General features: G+C 35.4%; 1 long non-coding RNA gene across 1 annotated transcript; it reads left to right on the forward strand.

Moving 5' to 3' along the window:
• The first annotated feature begins 10,558 nt into the window (after nucleotides 1–10,558).
• LOC134527500 (uncharacterized) lies at nucleotides 10,559–15,357 on the forward strand. Its single transcript, XR_010074205.1, has 2 exons — nucleotides 10,559–12,075; nucleotides 15,078–15,357. It is a non-coding gene; the product is annotated as an uncharacterized LOC134527500 (long non-coding RNA).
• The last annotated feature ends 7,989 nt before the right edge of the window (nucleotides 15,358–23,346 follow it).

Consider the following 23,346-nt stretch of genomic DNA (forward strand, 5'->3'; position numbering starts at 1 on the left):
ATGGTTTTTTCAAGGCCTGTAATGGGCGGGTGAAGCTATTGCCTGCAAGTGAAACTGGGCGCGCGATCTTGTTGCTGTCCGTCGGCATTAAAAGTGTCGGCCCAGACAAAAATTCTGAACAGTATATTTTGTTAAGTAAGGTGACAGCTTTCATTTGGTATATGGCTGATGTTCGGCCAATACTTGGTATGAGTACTGTAGTAGTTTTAATATAATGCAAGTTTTTGAAATATGTAACTTTTTTGACCTTAAATAAGTTTAATAATACTATTAACAACTACTAAGTTTTTAAATTAAATACAAAGCGCCATATCTTGCGTTTAGTACCTTGTAGGTGGATTTTTATATTTCAGTTTAAAACAGAGAAATGAAATGGTTTTTTCAGGTCCTGTAATGGGCGGGTGAAGCTATTGCCTGCAAGGAAAACTGGGCGCGCGATCTTGTTGCTGTCCGTCGGCTTTAAAAGTGTCGGCCCAGACAAAAATTCTGAACAGTATATTTTGTTAAGTAAGGTGACAGCTTTAATTTGGTATATGGCTGATGTTCGGCAAATACTTGGTATGAGTACTGAGTAGTTTTAATATAATGCAAGTTTTTGAAATATGTACCTTTTTTGACCTTAAATAATTTTAATAATACTATTAACAAATACTAAGTCTTTAAATTGAATACAAAGCGCCATATCTTGCGTTTAGAACCTTGTAGGTGGATTTTTATATTTCAATTTAAAACAGAGAAATAAAATGGTTTTTTCAGGTCCTGCAATGGGCGCGTGAAGCTATTGCCTGCAAGTAAAACTGGGCGCGCGATCTTGTTGCTGTCCGTCGGCATTAAAAGTGTCGGCCCAGACTAAAATTCTGAACAGTATATTATGTTAAGTAGGGTGACAGCTTTCAGTTGGTATATGGCTGATGTTCGGCCAATACATGGTATGAGTCCTGGAGTCGTTGTAATATAATGCCATTTTCTGAAATATGAACTTTGTTTGACCTTAAATAATTTAAAAAAGGGTTTTTAAATTACAAATTTTTTAGGTTAAATAAAAAGCCTTATATCTTGTGTTTAGGACCTCGTTGTTAAATTTTCATATTTCACTTTTTAACGGAGAAGTAAAATGGTTTTTAAAGGCCTGTAATGGGCGGGTGAAGCTATTGCCTGCAAGTGAAACTGGGCGCGCGATCTTGTTGCTGTCCGTCGGCATTAAAAGTGTCGGCCCAGACAAAAATTCTGAACAGTATATTTTGTTAAGTAAGGTGACAGCTTTCATTTGGTATATGGCTGATGTTCGGCCAATACTTGGTATGAGTCCTGGAGTCGTTTTAATATAATGCAAGTTTTTGAAATATGTACTTTGTTTTACCTTAAATAACTTTAAATAATGTTTTTAAAAATACAAATTTTTTAGTTTAAATAAAAAGCCTCACATCTTGTGTTTAGGACCTCGTTGTTGGATTTTCATTTTTCACATTTTAACAGAGAAGTAAAATGGGTTTTTCAAGGCCTGTAATGGGCGGGTGAAGCTATTGCCTGCAAGTAAAACTGGGCGCGCGATCTTGTTGTTGTCCGTCGGCATTAAAAGTGTCGGCCCAGACAAAAATTCTGAACAGTATATTTTGTTAAGTAAGGTGACAGCTTTCAGTTGGTATATGGCTGATGTTCGGCCAATACATGGAATGAGTCCTGGAGTCGTTATAATATAATGCCATTTTCTGAAATATGAACTTTGTTTGACCTTAAATAATTTTAAAAAATGTTTTTAAATTACAAATTTTTTAGGTAAAATAAAAAGCCTTATATCTTGTGTTTAGGACCTCGTTGTTGAATTTTCATATTTCACTTTTTAACGGAGAAGTAAAATGGTTTTTTCAAGGCCTGTAATGGGCGGGTGAAGCTATTGCCTGCAAGTGAAACTGGGCGCGCGATCTTGTTGCTGTCCGTCGGCATTAAAAGTGTCGGCCCAGACAAAAATTCTGAACAGTATATTTTGTTAAGTAAGGTGACAGCTTTCATTTGGTATATGGCTGATGTTCGGCCATTACTTGGTATGAGTCCTGGAGTCGTTTTAATATAATGCAAGTTTTTGAAATATGTACTTTGTTTTACCTTAAATAACTTTAAATAATGTTTTTAAAAATACAAATTTTTTAGGTTAAATAAAAAGCCTCACATCTTGTGTTTAGGACCTCGTTGTTGGATTTTCATTTTTCACATTTTAACAGAGAAGTAAAATGGTTTTTTCAAGGCCTGTAATGGGCGGGTGAAGCTATTGCCTGCAAGTAAAACTGGGCGCGCGATCTTGTTGCTGTCCGTCGGCATTAAAAGTGTCGGCCCAGACAAAAATTCTGAACAGTATATTTTGTTAAGTAAGGTGACAGCTTTCAGTTGGTATATGGCTGATGTTCGGCCAATACATGGTATGAGTCCTGGAGTCGTTATAATATAATGCCATTTTCTGAAATATGAACTTTGTTTGACCTTAAATAATTTTAAAAAATGTTTTTAAATTACAAATTTTTTAGTTTAAATAAAAAGCCTTATATCTTGTGCTTAGGACCTCGTTGTTGAATTTTCATATTTCACTTTTTAACGGAGAAGTAAAATGGTTTTTTCAAGGCCTGTAATGGGCGGGTGAAGGAAGCTATTGCCTGCAAGTGAAACTGGGCGCGCGATCTTGTTGCTGTCCGTCGGCATTAAAAGTGTCGGCCCAGACTAAAATTCTGATGAGTATATTTTGTTAAGTAAGGTGACAGCTTTCATTTGGTACATGGCTGATGTTCGGCCAATACATGGTGTGAGTCCTGGAGACGTTTATATATAAAGAAATTTGTAAAATATATGGGCTGTGTTTATCTTGATATTTCAACAATTTAATTTTTTTATTGTTTAAAACTTTTTTTGTTAATATTATGGTACATATATGTTGTTATGTTGTATATTTAATACATTTTTCTTTTTTTTATATGCTTTTATTTTCGTTAAATTATGTTAAAAAAGTTATGTTTTCAGCGTGTGTAGTAGAATTCCCTCCCATACAGTATGGCGCCATGTTTTGCTGTTGCTGTCCAGCGCATTTACTTGACCACGGTGCCAATGACCCATGGACAGCCTAAGGTTCACCCGCTTAGATCGACATGCCCGAACAGTTCCGAAGTACGTCGCTCGATCGGGTAACTTCGGTTATAGAAAAGCGCGGGCTATAGCTACAGCTTTTGAACGTGAACAATGACATAGTTTTTTGAGCTAGCAAGTGATAAATTGCCAAATTGTACCAAAAGTGATAAAGATAACACTATTCCTGGATATGTAGACAGTGATACCGGTTATAACAATTTATTTGATGCCTTAAAAAGTGCAGGTTACTCGTTCTCAGTAGTGCAGCACAGAAGCAATTCAAAATATAAGATTTAATTTTCCATAGAAGACGAAGCAGGCAACATCAAAATGTTTATCTTGCTTGGTTCAAATCCTCAACCCTTATATCTATCAATGAAGGAAATGAATTGAGCTTTCAGCTTGGTGACCTCTAGATCATTACAAAAAAAATGAAGGGCTATAAAATGCTAATGATATAATGACAGAATGTATGAATGAAGTAACGTAAGAACTCTGAGAAAACCAACTAACCACAGCAATGTTTGCTATGTTCCCCACTATCAAAAGATCCATTAATGACCCTGCTGAGAATCAAACCCAGATCACTTTGGTGACAGAAAAGTGAGCACTTAAACACAGAGACCTAATGTTTGCCTCTAATGACCACATTTATAAGACCACAAACCAATTGCTTTTTACCTTTTCCCCCATTAATTGAATTACCTTACCTTTACAGATCGTGAGCAGAAGGTAATGACTAGTATACTGAATGAAGTCTTTGAGATTAAGGGCTTCTTATGTGTAGGAATGTTTGCAATTTTTGAAACAGCCCTTTTCGGAATTTTATTATTCTACTACTGTTAAAAGTCTCTTCTCTACAAATTTGCTTTGTTCTGTTACTAATTATTATTAATGTAGGACATCCTCCATTCATTGCATACCTTTAGTGAACATATTATATTTTATTATATTTTGATTCCCCTCGCTGGTTCTGTATGTTCAACTACAGCTGATTCAGTTGTGTCTTTATATTTTTAATTATTTATTTGTTTATTTATTTCCATAGTTTTCCATGGCAAACAATGCAAAACTTCAATGGTGTTTATCCAAAAATTGGAAGTAAATCATATTTTGAAGGTTTGCTATGTAACAAATCATTATTTAAAAATTTATTGTAGGCCTAATGTTTAAATTCAAGAAAAGTTTTCTGATGTATGTTCAGAGAAAAAGAAACATTTACGGAAGCTTACTGTAACACCAAAAATGAAGTATGATGTTACTGATATAATTTGTGTTTGATATAATTATTAGTGTTAAATATGCATTTGCAGTGTTAATATCTGATCCCTTTCACATACAATCATAAGTGTGATAACTAAAATGATGTATGACGATTTAAGAGTTAAATGTTATGTTTAATCTCTTTCCCTAACTGTTTGATGAATATTTTAAGTACAAATGTGCAGTTTGTAGTTCTTATGTTAGATCTAATTCATATTATACAGGCTAATGTGCATTGTTTTATTAAGAATAGTGTTGTAACAAACTGTCAGATTAAATTGTTTTGTTCCAAAATAGAGCAATGCTCTTTGGAACATTGCAGAAAATAAAATTTTAAGAATTACAAAGTCTAGCACAAATATTAATGTAAATCAGCTCCAAGACTTAGCTGTAAATGTGAAATTAGGCCTATGTGATTACAATCTTCTAGCATTAAAGGTCTAGTAAGCCTACCTACATTTGTATGTTAAATAATCCAAGTTCATGAACATTTAAACAAATTGCTGCAAATATTTGAGTTCAATGAACTGATTCAAATAATAAATTATAAGTTAGGTTGAAAGATAATCTAGTAATGAAGCCAATATGTAGTATTATTAATTAAAATCTTGTCTGTAATCTCAGAAGTCAGAGAAGTTGAACCCTCATGCAAAACCCAGAGCTGGTTGATAATAATTTTTTTTATTTATTAATCATTTTTGGGATTTTTTTTATCAAAGATTGATTAATTTACATTGATTGATACCAAAGATATACAAGACTTTAGAATACGGATTTTCCTTCATATCGAAATATTGTTATTTAAAAAAAATTATTTTCTTTTGTTGATAATACACTTGACGTCGTCCGGGCCTGCGACCCTCTTTCGAATCCGATATGCAACCGCCCAAACACCTCCATCCTTTGTTCATATTCAAACCTCCCGCCAGCGAGTGCGTGTGTTGGTAGCCCGGCAAGAGGGCGCTTAGCTGCAGTGCGCCGCACACCTATTTATAATTAATATTATTGTAATCTTTTCTTTTCGCCCCTAAAATAGTGTCACGACGATTCAGTAAGTGAGTGCCTTTTGTTTTATTAATATGTTATATATTTGTAATAAAGTACGTGCAAGCACGGCCACGAACGCTCCCTAGCGGGCGACGACGGAACCAACACATAACTTTATTCAAACTATATTTTATCACATAAGTAATTATTACAGACGGTCTGGTCATGGATGTGTATCTGGTATTTTTATAAAGAGCGCCATGTTTACTGCCGCAAACCCTTGTCTCACCCCAGTCTCCTTCTACAGCCGGCCGAGAGCGGACGTCTCTGCAGACACCCCGAGGACATCACCGTTGTCTCACCGATAAGTAGTTCTGTTGAGTTAATTAATTCAAATCGTTTTCTCTTCACCCTCGGGGTCTCTCTCGGTCGGTGGGGCTGTTTAATTAGTGATTTATATACTCTCCGGAGTTTTTAACCACCCGTGTTCTAAGTAAAGGTTTGAGGCGACGTGTGTGGTCCGCCTCAACTAAACAGATTCGTGCCTCGGGCGTTTTTTTAACAGTATCACGGAAGGATTGTATAAGGGCGTGTAACGTGTAAGTAAATAAAACCAACTTAATTGAGTCACGTGTCTTTGTGTTTGGGGGAGGCCACGTGGGTCCTTAACCCAGTCAGCGGCGTGTGGGACGCCCTAAGAGCCCACTGTGGTTAAGTATAAGCGTGCCCGACGCTGAGAACGGGCTTGGGTAGGGACAGGTGCTGAATTAGGTATCAGGAGGGCTAATATCTCGCCGCACACGGGCCACGTAACGCCCTGAGTAAGAATATTAAGCCAGGTCCACGTGCCCACTCATGTGGTGGCACCCACTATTTCCACCAATAATTCAAATCGTAACACCGGTACGCCCTCACACTTATTGGAATTGGCTCTAGAATATAATAGTGAATAATCTGTACTTGTCTATGATTTTTTTTTTTTATGTAGTGTATATAGTAGTGTTTTTTTTTTTTTTTAATGGTTGTTGGCTAGTGTTATGTATTATGTGCACTATATGCAAATGGTAGTTCTGATAGTATATGTTCATAATAACTAATATACTGATATCAGAATAGCTCAAAATTGGTCTATATTGTACATATATGAATACTTTATAAGATATGTATTGAAATATTATTTGAGTTAAGGAAAATTGTTACTGTAGAGTGTAGATGATTGATTGATTATTGAAAAAAAAATTCCTTGTGACAACCATTAATAATTTTTACTGCTTTTTATTAATCCTTAATAAAAATTCACAAGTCACCATTCCAGCCACAAAACAAATATTATCAGCAATTTTAAAATACACCAATAAATATTATCAGTGATTTTAAAATACACCAATAAATATTATCAGTGATTTTAAAATACACCAATAAATATTATCAGTGATTTTAAAATACATCAAATAAACTCTCTTCCTGCATTCATGAAATAATTGCTTATTTACATTGGCCAGCCAAAGAGTAGATAAAAAAAAGCTGTTCTCCACAAGCCTGAAACAAAAAAGAAATCAAAGTTAAATGATTTATAATGTACTAAAGAGAAATGAAACTGATAAATAAATGTATCAAAGAAAAAAAGTTATGCATACCAGAATGATAAATTACTTTCAAAACCATTTTAGTTAGAATTTTGATACATTCAAAAATACTTTTGGTAAATTCTCATTTATGTACTACAATTAACATTTTTCTTTGTCCTTTCAAACAGATATTTTTTTCCAAATACTTTTTGACAAATACTCATTTATGTGAAAAAAAATTATATGCAAAACATAATTCTATTTGATGCTTCAGCAACTTTTGAGTTGTAAAATTAAGCTCTTGTGCCCATTATTGCAGAAAAACTAGGTATTTAACAATCCAAGTAACTAAACAATTTTAGAAGTATGTTTCTCAGGGCCTCGAGTGAAGTATTTGCTTGTTATTAGCTTAAGCAAATCTAGGCTTTGATTCAAGCAAAATGTTTACAAGTTGTTTCATGTAATGCATTTCACATGTATCTAATCAAAGTCTTCGGGGAGAGTATTAGTAGGTAGCTTACCAAAATTTGAAAGATTCTATATGTATCCTATATGCTCATATTTTAGTCGTATCAACAAAATGCCTACACGAGAATAGATGTCAGCATGTTATTTTGCAGCAGTCAATGGCATTACTTCATAGTACAGTTGTGAAATCACTACAAAATGTGTCGGATGTACATTGCAATGATTTACAATTATTATCGATAATCGCATAACTGCAGAGTTCAGAGGGAGTTAGAAAATTAAAATATACCACACATTGTATTTTTTGTTTCTTAATAATATTAGTTTATATTCCTACAAAGATGGATTCAGAAATTTCCTAGAGTAACAACTTTTCCACACAAACCAAATTTGATAAATAGTAATTCTTAGTACTACGTACTTCGCCAAATAAATTATTTTTAAAGTCTAGGTAAACTTACCTAAAGAATTGCTTACACCATTTTACAGTAGTTATGAAGAAGTTACCTTTCCCTAACCATTTTCGTGATTTAACAGCACTTATGTAACTAACCTAACCAAGTATTGCAACTGAGAACTACAGTATAACCCTGTAATTGTTTTCAAGTGAGAATGAGGAAATAACATAAGCAGTCGATGGAAATTTAGCCTATCCAGTGTTTTAACATTTTACCAATGGACTCAAGTAAATATAATGTTAAAAACCATTGATCAGTACCCTTGATGCTTTAATTTGCTTAACCAATCCAACAATGATACAACTTCATTGCTCATCAATAAAGTAAATCAATCATCAATACAGTCAACGTCTTCGATTACACTGCGCTAATTCCCAAAGATATTTAAAAAAAATTAAATAAATGGTTTCACAGTAGTTTAATGTTCAAGCAGGTAAGTATAAACAATACAAAGTTTGTAAAATCATGTGAATGGTTGGTTAGCTAAATTTAAAAAAAGGTAATTTTCTTTTGTTGATGCTTATCCATAAATGAAATTATACAATTCTGAAAATACCTTTTCAGACACTAAAAATCTTCCTCTATTAAAACTGTAAACAGCTTTTCTTAATTCCTACTGGTTTTCAAGAAATCACATTTTGCAGGTCACACTAGATAGCCTATGCAGTAAAGCAGCTGTCACAATTTTTTCCTCCAATTGCATTGCAGATCCTGTGGTTTTCCATATATATAAGAATGTATATATTTTTTATTTGAATATTATAACCCAATGAAACGTAAATAAATGTTTTAAAAAAGTTACGAGTCCCTAATGTGTATCCAAACCAAAACGCCAACCCTTGACAGGGATTTATTTACAGCAGTATGGAGGTGCAAAGCGTAGATTAGTTACCTGCAATACCACGTAACCTGACGTATAAAAGGAATCATTTGTTACAAAATGAAAATTTATTTTATATGTCAGGTTATGTGTTGTCTCACGTAAAAAATTAGAATTTTGCACCTATAAACTGCTAAAAAATATTGCTCTCAAGGACTGATGCTTTGGGTTTGTAATGCACAATAAGGAGTCCCATAACTTTTTTAATGTTATAATTTACGTTACTGCATTGCAATATCCAAATAAAAAATATACAATTTGTGTATGAAAAACAAGAAGATCTGCAACTCAATTAATTAACATGGTGACAGGCCCTTTACTGCACAGGTAATGTAATATAACCTATAAACAGTGATTTCTCAAAAACCAGTCTGAATTTAGAAAAACTTTTTTTTAGAGTAAATACAGGTACATATTTAGAGATTTAAAAAAATAAATAAGAGTCCAAAGTTTATTTTGCATACAAAACGCAGCAACGTGAGATAATAACCTAAAAAATCACTGTAAATGTATATTGGTTGGTTAAATTAGGTTAGTAACATCCAACCGTTCAATTGATTTTACAGAATTTTTAATTGGCGCTATCGTAAGCTAACCAAATGTAAATTCCACTGTACTTAGAATCACTGTACGTATATTGTTACTAACCTAACAAATTTCACTGTATTTTTAATCCAGCTAACCCAAGGGCAGTATCTCAATATTACAGATTTGTAATAAATAATCCTAACCTATCCACATGTTAAACATGATAAACTACTTGCAGAATCAAACAACCCTCATAGAGAATAATAATTTTAAACATGTCAGGAAGTAAAAAACACTTTAGGAATTTATAATTTTTCCTGCAATACCCCAAATTATATTAAGTGCACTCACCTGAATGTAATTCAGCTCTGGTAACAATTATTTCAAAATATTTTTACTTAAATGCGGTTAACTGCTACACACCACCAGAAAACCTTTATTATGATTTTATACGTTGTGCGCTCATGAACATAAGATGAAATCTCTACACGCTACCTAAAATTTAAATAATAAGCCTATAGTGTACAAAAATTTGTATAAGAAATTATTACTTGCCAAGAATAACACAAGCAATGTTAACTTGTAAACGGACAAAACTAATCTCCTAACAAATCAAACAGAAATAGCTCAATAACTTACCTGAAAATCTCATAATTAGTAACAGGGCAATATTAGTGTACATGCGTTTTACTCTTAAAAAATATAAAATAACATTAGTCTACAATACTTTGTCAATGATGCAATGTTTGTTTTGAACGTACAGATAAAAAAAAATATAAAAACAAACCCGAACATTTACGAACCAGCCCGAAGGGCATGTCGATCTAAGGGGGTGAATCTTCGGCTGTCCAATGACCCATATCCTACAATACATAGTAGTTATAGACAAGAAACATCAACACTAGACTGTTTTTAACGCCTTTGGCGGCTAGATGACAAACTAAGAAAAAAAAAGTGGGCTATTTTTTTAAACTAGTAAATTGAAATTTAAGTGTTGCGTTGACATTTTCAATCAACAATTTTAATATTCAAACTACACGAAATTAAATGAAGGAATGTTAAGCTTGTGACATTGTTTCATACCAGCAAAGTTTTTTTTTTTATAAATTTAAAAAAATTATTAATAATAACTGCACTAATCACTAACTTGTTTGGAGATTAAAATATATTATGTTGGCATTGTACACGCAATAACTGTTGATTATAATTATAATACAATCTTTATTATATACCTTTTTTAACCATAAAACATTTAACACTGTTGAATTTGTTTCCAATCGAACAGCATAGAATTTTCCGCGGAGGTATACATGGGTGGTTGTGTTGTCATAGGGGTTGGCTGCATTAGTTGTAACGGTTCGGTTTCATATTTCTCCTTCCACATGGGATCCTATTGGTGTTTCCTGCTAGAAATTTTACATTACTAGGGTTAAATGTGCACCAGTATGTGTTATGCCACTGTAGTGTGCTATTCATAAGTCCATGCTTTTTGGCAAGTAACAGTGGGGGCACACAACTGGAATTGACTGTGGCAGCATCTCTCTTGAGTTGCGGTGTGTGTGTGGGGTCGCGTGCAGTTACTTTGCTAATGTAACACGTGCATGCAAAACATTTGGCGATGCTAAGCGCCGCTGTCCATTGGTGTGGCTGTTGGAGTGTGGGGGTAGATGTGGGCCACTCTGCGATAAAGAGAGACAAAGAGAATGAGAGCATCTGGTTGGCGGGGCCGGGAGAGAGGGTGATTAGGAGTAGCACAGGGAGGAAGGGAAGCCAGCAGAAGATAAAACATGAGACCTCTGGGATTCGAGGCAACTGCGAAATTAATCAGAAAATACATCCAGTGTTGCAGTGCTCGGATCCTTGAACAAAGTACAGAGGGAGGTGGGAGGGTAGATAGCTTGGCATTGTCATGTCACAAAGAACAATAGTGGCATACAGGGTACCTCCATTGTCCTGGTAGGTGTACCTACGCTTTCCTAAAATGTCCATGCTGTTCCGCGGTCGCAATAACTTTTCCTGTAGACTTATGCTTTTCGACAAATTGCAGGGGTGCTAATTTTGCCACCTGCAGTTTTGCGACTGAGACCCAGAGTAAGGTTAGTGGGTGCTGGAGTGAAATGATTATGTATGTTACTTGTCCAGAAGGGTGCCAGGCCATCTCTTGCATCTAATAATTGATGTGGGGTGGGTCGTCGGCTCCAGTGTGGTCCACTAAGCTCGGCAGTTGCGACTGAACTACTGCATAACTAGCTAATACTCTGCTGCACATTCCCTGCTCAGCATTATGTGCTGATCTCTAGATAAAAAAGGTACTCTAGTGAAACTTGGTTAAAGATTTTAAAACATTTTCCGTCGTCCGGGGTCTCGGGCTCGAGTCCCGGTGCGACTCCTAGTGGGAATGGCTGTTGTCGATGTAGTGTTTCCGGGTAAGCGCCAGACTAGCTCTGTTTCTAGTCGATAGGTGGGTCGTGGGATCGATTGCCCTGCGTGGCCCACTAGGATCGTCGGCGGTGTTGCGTGGGATATGAGGAGTTCCCTACTTGGTAGGTGGTTGGGAGTCGTATGGTTAATTGATTAGGCGCTGAAGTAGTGCAACAAATGGGACAGCCGAAGATTCACCCCCTTAGATCGACATGCCCTTCGGGCTGGTTCGTAAATGTTCGGGTTTGTTTTTATATTTTTTTTTATCTGTACGTTCAAAACAAACATTGCATCATTGACAAAGTATTGTAGACTAATGTTATTTTATATTTTTTAAGAGTAAAACGCATGTACACTAATATTGCCCTGTTACTAATTATGAGATTTTCAGGTAAGTTATTGAGCTATTTCTGTTTGATTTGTTAGGAGATTAGTTTTGTCCGTTTACAAGTTAACATTGCTTGTGTTATTCTTGGCAAGTAATAATTTCTTATACAAATTTTTGTACACTATAGGCTTATTATTTAAATTTTAGGTAGCGTGTAGAGATTTCATCTTATGTTCATGAGCGCACAACGTATAAAATCATAATAAAGGTTTTCTGGTGGTGTGTAGCAGTTAACCGCATTTAAGTAAAAATATTTTGAAATAATTGTTACCAGAGCTGAATTACATTCAGGTGAGTGCACTTAATATAATTTGGGGTATTGCAGGAAAAATTATAAATTCCTAAAGTGTTTTTTACTTCCTGACATGTTTAAAATTATTATTCTCTATGAGGGTTGTTTGATTCTGCAAGTAGTTTATCATGTTTAACATGTGGATAGGTTAGGATTATTTATTACAAATCTGTAATATTGAGATACTGCCCTTGGGTTAGCTGGATTAAAAATACAGTGAAATTTGTTAGGTTAGTAACAATATACGTACAGTGATTCTAAGTACAGTGGAATTTACATTTGGTTAGCTTACGATAGCGCCAATTAAAAATTCTGTAAAATCAATTGAACGGTTGGATGTTACTAACCTAATTTAACCAACCAATATACATTTACAGTGATTTTTTAGGTTATTATCTCACGTTGCTGCGTTTTGTATGCAAAATAAACTTTGGACTCTTATTTATTTTTTTAAATCTCTAAATATGTACCTGTATTTACTCTAAAAAAAAGTTTTTCTAAATTCAGACTGGTTTTTGAGAAATCACTGTTTATAGGTTATATTACATTACCTGTGCAGTAAAGGGCCTGTCACCATGTTAATTAATTGAGTTGCAGATCTTCTTGTTTTTCATACACAAATTGTATATTTTTTATTTGGATATTGCAATGCAGTAACGTAAATTATAACATTAAAAAAGTTATGGGACTCCTTATTGTGCATTACAAACCCAAAGCATCAGTCCTTGAGAGCAATATTTTTTAGCAGTTTATAGGTGCAAAATTCTAATTTTTTACGTGAGACAACACATAACCTGACATATAAAATAAATTTTCATTTTGTAACAAATGATTCCTTTTATACGTCAGGTTACGTGGTATTGCAGGTAACTAATCTACGCTTTGCACCTCCATACTGCTGTAAATAAATCCCTGTCAAGGGTTGGCGTTTTGGTTTGGATACACATTAGGGACTCGTAACTTTTTTAAAACATTTATTTACGTTTCATTGGGTTATAATATTCAAATAAAAAATATATACATTCTTATATATATGGAAAACCACAGGATCTGCAATGCAATTGGAGGAAAAAATTGTGACAGCTGCTTTACTGCATAGGCTATCTAGTGTGACCTGCAAAATGTGATTTCTTGAAAACCAGTAGGAATTAAGAAAAGCTGTTTACAGTTTTAATAGAGGAAGATTTTTAGTGTCTGAAAAGGTATTTTCAGAATTGTATAATTTCATTTATGGATAAGCATCAACAAAAGAAAATTACCTTTTTTTAAATTTAGCTAACCAACCATTCACATGATTTTACAAACTTTGTATTGTTTATACTTACCTGCTTGAACATTAAACTACTGTGAAACCATTTATTTAATTTTTTTTAAATATCTTTGGGAATTAGCGCAGTGTAATCGAAGACGTTGACTGTATTGATGATTGATTTACTTTATTGATGAGCAATGAAGTTGTATCATTGTTGGATTGGTTAAGCAAATTAAAGCATCAAGGGTACTGATCAATGGTTTTTAACATTATATTTACTTGAGTCCATTGGTAAAATGTTAAAACACTGGATAGGCTAAATTTCCATCGACTGCTTATGTTATTTCCTCATTCTCACTTGAAAACAATTACAGGGTTATACTGTAGTTCTCAGTTGCAATACTTGGTTAGGTTAGTTACATAAGTGCTGTTAAATCACGAAAATGGTTAGGGAAAGGTAACTTCTTCATAACTACTGTAAAATGGTGTAAGCAATTCTTTAGGTAAGTTTACCTAGACTTTAAAAATAATTTATTTGGCGAAGTACGTAGTACTAAGAATTACTATTTATCAAATTTGGTTTGTGTGGAAAAGTTGTTACTCTAGGAAATTTCTGAATCCATCTTTGTAGGAATATAAACTAATATTATTAAGAAACAAAAAATACAATGTGTGGTATATTTTAATTTTCTAACTCCCTCTGAACTCTGCAGTTATGCGATTATCGATAATAATTGTAAATCATTGCAATGTACATCCGACACATTTTGTAGTGATTTCACAACTGTACTATGAAGTAATGCCATTGACTGCTGCAAAATAACATGCTGACATCTATTCTCGTGTAGGCATTTTGTTGATACGACTAAAATATGAGCATATAGGATACATATAGAATCTTTCAAATTTTGGTAAGCTACCTACTAATACTCTCCCCGAAGACTTTGATTAGATACATGTGAAATGCATTACATGAAACAACTTGTAAACATTTTGCTTGAATCAAAGCCTAGATTTGCTTAAGCTAATAACAAGCAAATACTTCACTCGAGGCCCTGAGAAACATACTTCTAAAATTGTTTAGTTACTTGGATTGTTAAATACCTAGTTTTTCTGCAATAATGGGCACAAGAGCTTAATTTTACAACTCAAAAGTTGCTGAAGCATCAAATAGAATTATGTTTTGCATATAATTTTTTTTCACATAAATGAGTATTTGTCAAAAAGTATTTGGAAAAAAATATCTGTTTGAAAGGACAAAGAAAAATGTTAATTGTAGTACATAAATGAGAATTTACCAAAAGTATTTTTGAATGTATCAAAATTCTAACTAAAATGGTTTTGAAAGTAATTTATCATTCTGGTATGCATAACTTTTTTTCTTTGATACATTTATTTATCAGTTTCATTTCTCTTTAGTACATTATAAATCATTTAACTTTGATTTCTTTTTTGTTTCAGGCTTGTGGAGAACAGCTTTTTTTTATCTACTCTTTGGCTGGCCAATGTAAATAAGCAATTATTTCATGAATGCAGGAAGAGAGTTTATTTGATGTATTTTAAAATCACTGATAATATTTATTGGTGTATTTTAAAATCACTGATAATATTTATTGGTGTATTTTAAAATCACTGATAATATTTATTGGTGTATTTTAAAATTGCTGATAATATTTGTTTTGTGGCTGGAATGGTGACTTGTGAATTTTTATTAAGGATTAATAAAAAGCAGTAAAAATTATTAATGGTTGTCACAAGGAATTTTTTTTTCAATAATCAATCAATCATCTACACTCTACAGTAACAATTTTCCTTAACTCAAATAATATTTCAATACATATCTTATAAAGTATTCATATATGTACAATATAGACCAATTTTGAGCTATTCTGATATCAGTATATTAGTTATTATGAACATATACTATCAGAACTACCATTTGCATATAGTGCACATAATACATAACACTAGCCAACAACCATTAAAAAAAAAAAAAAACACTACTATATACACTACATAAAAAAAAAAAATCATAGACAAGTACAGATTATTCACTATTATATTCTAGAGCCAATTCCAATAAGTGTGAGGGCGTACCGGTGTTACGATTTGAATTATTGGTGGAAATAGTGGGTGCCACCACATGAGTGGGCACGTGGACCTGGCTTAATATTCTTACTCAGGGCGTTACGTGGCCCGTGTGCGGCGAGATATTAGCCCTCCTGATACCTAATTCAGCACCTGTCCCTACCCAAGCCCGTTCTCAGCGTCGGGCACGCTTATACTTAACCACAGTGGGCTCTTAGGGCGTCCCACACGCCGCTGACTGGGTTAAGGACCCACGTGGCCTCCCCCAAACACAAAGACACGTGACTCAATTAAGTTGGTTTTATTTACTTACACGTTACACGCCCTTATACAATCCTTCCGTGATACTGTTAAAAAAACGCCCGAGGCACGAATCTGTTTAGTTGAGGCGGACCACACACGTCGCCTCAAACCTTTACTTAGAACACGGGTGGTTAAAAACTCCGGAGAGTATATAAATCACTAATTAAACAGCCCCACCGACCGAGAGAGACCCCGAGGGTGAAGAGAAAACGATTTGAATTAATTAACTCAACAGAACTACTTATCGGTGAGACAACGGTGATGTCCTCGGGGTGTCTGCAGAGACGTCCGCTCTCGGCCGGCTGTAGAAGGAGACTGGGGTGAGACAAGGGTTTGCGGCAGTAAACATGGCGCTCTTTATAAAAATACCAGATACACATCCATGACCAGACCGTCTGTAATAATTACTTATGTGATAAAATATAGTTTGAATAAAGTTATGTGTTGGTTCCGTCGTCGCCCGCTAGGGAGCGTTCGTGGCCGTGCTTGCACGTACTTTATTACAAATATATAACATATTAATAAAACAAAAGGCACTCACTTACTGAATCGTCGTGACACTATTTTAGGGGCGAAAAGAAAAGATTACAATAATATTAATTATAAATAGGTGTGCGGCGCACTGCAGCTAAGCGCCCTCTTGCCGGGCTACCAACACACGCACTCGCTGGCGGGAGGTTTGAATATGAACAAAGGATGGAGGTGTTTGGGCGGTTGCATATCGGATTCGAAAGAGGGTCGCAGGCCCGGACGACGTCAAGTGTATTATCAACAAAAGAAAATAATTTTTTTTAAATAACAATATTTCGATATGAAGGAAAATCCGTATTCTAAAGTCTTGTATATCTTTGGTATCAATCAATGTAAATTAATCAATCTTTGATAAAAAAAATCCCAAAAATGATTAATAAATAAAAAAAATTATTATCAACCAGCTCTGGGTTTTGCATGAGGGTTCAACTTCTCTGACTTCTGAGATTACAGACAAGATTTTAATTAATAATACTACATATTGGCTTCATTACTAGATTATCTTTCAACCTAACTTATAATTTATTATTTGAATCAGTTCATTGAACTCAAATATTTGCAGCAATTTGTTTAAATGTTCATGAACTTGGATTATTTAACATACAAATGTAGGTAGGCTTACTAGACCTTTAATGCTAGAAGATTGTAATCACATAGGCCTAATTTCACATTTACAGCTAAGTCTTGGAGCTGATTTACATTAATATTTGTGCTAGACTTTGTAATTCTTAAAATTTTATTTTCTGCAATGTTCCAAAGAGCATTGCTCTATTTTGGAACAAAACAATTTAATCTGACAGTTTGTTACAACACTATTCTTAATAAAACAATGCACATTAGCCTGTATAATATGAATTAGATCTAACATAAGAACTACAAACTGCACATTTGTACTTAAAATATTCATCAAACAGTTAGGGAAAGAGATTAAACATAACATTTAACTCTTAAATCGTCATACATCATTTTAGTTATCACACTTATGATTGTATGTGAAAGGGATCAGATATTAACACTGCAAATGCATATTTAACACTAATAATTATATCAAACACAAATTATATCAGTAACATCATACTTCATTTTTGGTGTTACAGTAAGCTTCCGTAAATGTTTCTTTTTCTCTGAACATACATCAGAAAACTTTTCTTGAATTTAAACATTAGGCCTACAATAAATTTTTAAATAATGATTTGTTACATAGCAAACCTTCAAAATATGATTTACTTCCAATTTTTGGATAAACACCATTGAAGTTTTGCATTGTTTGCCATGGAAAACTATGGAAATAAATAAACAAATAAATAATTAAAAATATAAAGACACAACTGAATCAGCTGTAGTTGAACATACAGAACCAGCGAGGGGAATCAAAATATAATAAAATATAATATGTTCACTAAAGGTATGCAATGAATGGAGGATGTCCTACATTAATAATAATTAGTAACAGAACAAAGCAAATTTGTAGAGAAGAGACTTTTAACAGTAGTAGAATAATAAAATTCCGAAAAGGGCTGTTTCAAAAATTGCAAACATTCCTACACATAAGAAGCCCTTAATCTCAAAGACTTCATTCAGTATACTAGTCATTACCTTCTGCTCACGATCTGTAAAGGTAAGGTAATTCAATTAATGGGGGAAAAGGTAAAAAGCAATTGGTTTGTGGTCTTATAAATGTGGTCATTAGAGGCAAACATTAGGTCTCTGTGTTTAAGTGCTCACTTTTCTGTCACCAAAGTGATCTGGGTTTGATTCTCAGCAGGGTCATTAATGGATCTTTTGATAGTGGGGAACATAGCAAACATTGCTGTGGTTAGTTGGTTTTCTCAGAGTTCTTACGTTACTTCATCCATACATTCTGTCATTATATCATTAGCATTTTATAGCCCTTCATTTTTTTTGTAATGATCTAGAGGTCACCAAGCTGAAAGCTCAATTCATTTCCTTCATCGATAGATATAAGGGTTGAGGATTTGAACCAAGCAAGATAAACATTTTGATGTTGCCTGCTTCGTCTTCTATGGAAAATTAAATCTTATATTTTGAATTGCTTCTGTGCTGCACTACTGAGAACGAGTAACCTGCACTTTTTAAGGCATCAAATAAATTGTTATAACCGGTATCACTGTCTACATATCCAGGAATAGTGTTATCTTTATCACTTTTGGTACAATTTGGCAATTTATCACTTGCTAGCTCAAAAAACTATGTCATTGTTCACGTTCAAAAGCTGTAGCTATAGCCCGCGCTTTTCTATAACCGAAGTTACCCGATCGAGCGACGTACTTCGGAACTGTTCGGGCATGTCGATCTAAGCGGGTGAACCTTAGGCTGTCCCAACAAATGACATGCGTCGTTTATTCATGCGACTGTGGGTTTGGTGTAATACCGCTGATTACACACCACGTCGTACAGAGGGTGATGTCACACAATACAGAAGTTACACAATTACACAAAATTAGTTTAAAAAGTTACGTAATAATGGCGTGGCACAAGTTTACAAAGAATGTTACGTGATGGTGCGTTGCACAAATTTACTGAATGTTACGTGGTGGTGCATCGCACAAGTTTCCTCGAGAAAGTTCCAGTTTCAAGGCGTCGCACAAAATTACTAAATGTTACATATTAGCGTGGCACTATGCGGTTCTGAGCCTGGTAATACAAAAGCGGGGTGGGGGCGATTGGAGGCGGCCAATCCCGTATATCAATGTCTCGAAGCGGTGTCCGCGTCCACGGTAGTGGAGCGCGGACCGCAGCTAAATTCGTCCAAGTTTCCTTACGGGGTGGTGTCAGCGCCGGGGCGACTGGTTTTAGTTCAAGTTCTGTGGTTCGGGAGGCGGCCCGTGCCGTATACTGAAACTACCCCGCAGACCAAGTGTGGTGCAGGGGGTTTTGAAAGTTATGCGGCCGGATTAAGTCCTGAACCGAAAATTGGACCGGGTACGCACGGAGAGATAAGTAAAAAGAGGTTTCGAGGAAGTGACTATAATTACCAGAAGTGAGTTCAATGCAGACAATGGATGATGTCTCTCCGTGGGATGTGCGTCCGCCCCGGTCCACGAGACGCGTTGTACTGGCGTGATGTCATGGCGTCCGGCCGAGGCTCGGTGCCCCTCGCGCCAGGGTTGACCACATTACGTTATTTTCTAATGTAACACGTTAATAAGAGAATTTAAGGGCGCTAAATTCCTACATTAATTATTAAGGCTAAAAAACATTACTCGACCCTTCCACAATTTAGAGTTAGTATGTTTACGAATTATGTCCTTTAAATTATACGTCACACCAGAGACTGTTCGTCTCTTGCCGGGCTGATCCGGTGGGGGGTAATAACGAAACACAAGGGGTTAATAATTATGTCACATGAATTACTTAACTAATCTAGGCAGAAGGCCGCCAGGGGAACACTCACACGCGTATCGACACATTTACACACGTGAGTGCCCGGGCACTCCGACGTCGCACTTTCATTAAACGAACGTTTAATTTATACGTAATATTGTTTATATTCTGTGTGTGTTTTTAGCAACGTCGTCGGCTGTAATGTCGGTCTGTTTATTATGGGGCCGGGTTCTACCTTGGTTGCTGGTGGCTCGCCTGACTCGGGTGGGCCATGGCTAGGGGCGCGTTCCGTTAGCGGGGTTGAATACTGGCGGTTGCTGGTCGGGCTTTAGGGTGGCCTTCGGTCGGACGACATCACATTTTGCGGAATGCTTAGTTTTAATCACAAGTTGCACTGTTTATATATATATAAATATATACATGCACTGACAAAGGTCAATGACACTGCAAAAACAAAACACATTGCAAATTACATTAGTCGAAAATTCACTAGAATTAGTTCTGCTACAGTCTCATTAAAAAAATTATAGTTTTTATTGGAGTTAAATGTCAATCTGACTGCTGCATGAGTCGTGAATCCTACATTAAATAGTTGAAAAAATTATGTTTAATGGCAGCAAGTGTATGTATGACATATTTAAGAAAAGTTTTGTTCTCTGCAGTCAGTCAGTGCAGTAAGCAAGAAAAAGCATGATGGAAAGTTCACAGTGCTTTTCGTTGAAATCGGCCAGGTTATGCCTTGCACTATAAAAATGATCCGGGGATGCGTGGGGATTAAAAAGCAAAGGGTTTAAAGGTCATCGAAGCACTAAATCGGTGAGACAAAGATGAATGCTTCCCAAGGCACGACGTATATGCCCTGGGTCACAGCCTGATGAAGGATGAAGACTGCCGGAGGAGGGCAGCATGAGGGAGGGAGATTGCGTTGCCTAGTTCTAAAACCCACACAAAAATGCTGTTGTTAACTTTGTGTTAGATAATTAGTTGATAACAATAACCAAATTGGAGACTGTCTGTCACTTGCTGTGTCTACTCCGTTTAAATACTACCTAGTTGTTTTTACATTAGTAAACACAATCAGTCGGCACTACGAATTAAAAAAGGCCCAAGACCGCAAACATAATTAGGGGCCCCTTAAGGAGCCAACACACATGTTACATGGCCCACTTCCCTTTGTGGGTGCTATAGGGAGGAAATTACTTAACTTTAATTTGCCGTCACCCGGGGTTTCGTGGCTGAAACACGGGGTGAGCCTAGTGGGATGACTAGTGCTGGGTGGTTGAAATATATCCAGGAGGGCGTCAGCCTAGCTTGCAAACTAAGGTGACTAGGGGTGAATGGACCCGTGTGGTAAATGGGCCAGGTTTTTTTCCCCAGAAACCTATGAGGGAAATTTAATTGTAAGCAGTTGGCAGCTCTGCTAGATCGCAACTTTTTTCTCAAACAACAACAGATAACCTCTTACTGTGTAATGGCTACTGATTATTAGTAGGTGATTTTTGGCATGGAATTTTTTGAAAACAACATGATGTACTCAATGTTACAATAAAATTCTACAGACTCACGTTAATTACTATTAATGTAGTTACTAGTTTAGTATAAATTTAAAGCATAATACAAACATGAACTAATGTAATCAGTTCTTTGTTTCTACTAGTATTAAGCCTAAAGGGGGTGGTCCATTTACCCATATATTTTTTTAATTGCGGTAAATTGGCCACTCGCTTGGGGTAACTGGGCCGGCCCCGGGCACAGTTACCCCAGAGGGACCCAGATACCCCAAACAATTTTTATTGTTATAAATCGTTAATTAAAAGTTTCAAAATTTAAGTACTTAATCATTGTAGCCTATTATTTATTGAAAGTGACCTATTAGAATTGCTATAATAAGCCATGGACCAATACAGAAGTTCTTTATATGTCTTAGGGACATTTTCGTGATTTTTTATCGTGAAGTTAATTTAACTGTTGTAGCCTACATGTCAAATTACTAGTTAAATTATAGTCGTTTTGTTCCAGATAATGGTGAGAACATACATCAGGAAAACCCAAGGTGGGCTGGCTTGAATTACTCACAAGAGGACTTATAACATGCCCTAGAAGATATAAGGAATGGAAACAAGGAGAGCAGCAGCTTTTTATAATATTCCAAGATCCTCACTAAAGCACATTGTTCTAGGCACACGAGGAAAAGGGAACATAACCAAAAATGGTAAGGGTGGTGGTGGTGTTATTTCTTTTTTGTCAGCTGCTGAGGAAGAAGAAATTGCCAATTGTATAAGAGTAATGGACAAAAACGTATTTGGTTTGTCCAGGCACGAAGTGTTGGACATGGTTCAGACATATATAAGACAAAATAATATCGAGTGCAGGTTTAAAGACCAGCAGCCCGAAGAAGACTAGTTCCTTTTATTTAAAAAAAAAAAAAAAAAGGTGCAGCTTTTCAGTGAAAAGAGCACAAAGGACAAATCATATAAGGTGTGACCAAACCAACCCATTGATAGTTTACTATTCCTTTGAAGTGTTAAGAAATACCATAACTGAACTTAACCCTCCGGCAGTCGCGTGGTTGAAATGTGTCACCCACTTCCTCTTTGTTACCAAGAACTAGGTATTGGGAGGGGTTTCTGGTCCGAGCCTGACAGTACCTTTCTGTGAGGCTTGGCGGATTGTACCACTGTAGTTAGTCGCCTGCTTTTCTCTGACGATGTTGTGTGGTTACTGTTACAAGTGAGTTGGTTGACATATGTCCCCCGTGCGACCATCTACATAACTTTGTTATAAGGTAGGATTGCAATTTTTAATTTCTGTTTTATAATAATGTATTCTCAGTAAAGATACTTTATATATTTAAATTATATGTTTTTAAGTTGAAAGAACTTATTTGCTGTAAAAAATTAAATTTTTCACTTTTGTAATTTTTTTTTTTTATTGAAAATTTTATAATTGTTACTACGCCTTACTGGCTTTGCAGGCCAGTATGGCGGAACCAAAAAAGAGAAGGACAGAAGTTTCCTCGGATCCAGCTGTGTGGATTAAGTGGCTGAATGAAGTTGAAGAAGACGAGATTGCTGGTGAGTCGGATTCTGATGAAAGTGATTATGTGTGTGAGAGTGATCATGATTCTGGCACTGATCAGTCTGGTGACGAGAACAGTGATGCTGACACTCAAGAGCAAAACTATAAAACTTTTGTAGGGAAAAATGGAAAAACAAAATGGGTCTGCAGTTTGCCTAAAAAAAATGTCAGAACCCGTAGAGAAAACATAATTACGCACCTTCCAGGACCGAAAGGAGTAGCCACAAAGCTCGTTTCTCCGGAAAAAATATTAGATCTTTTCATAGACGAGCAGGTTTTCAATATTATTGTAGAATCTACAAATATTTACATTGATTCTGTAAAATGTAAATATGAAAGGGAACGTGATGCAAAAAACACAGATGAAGTGGAAATTAGGGCCTTA

The sequence above is a fragment of the Bacillus rossius genome, chromosome 1, assembly GCF_032445375.1.
Source record: "Bacillus rossius redtenbacheri isolate Brsri chromosome 1, Brsri_v3, whole genome shotgun sequence".
NCBI lineage: Eukaryota > Metazoa > Arthropoda > Insecta > Phasmatodea > Bacillidae > Bacillus > Bacillus rossius.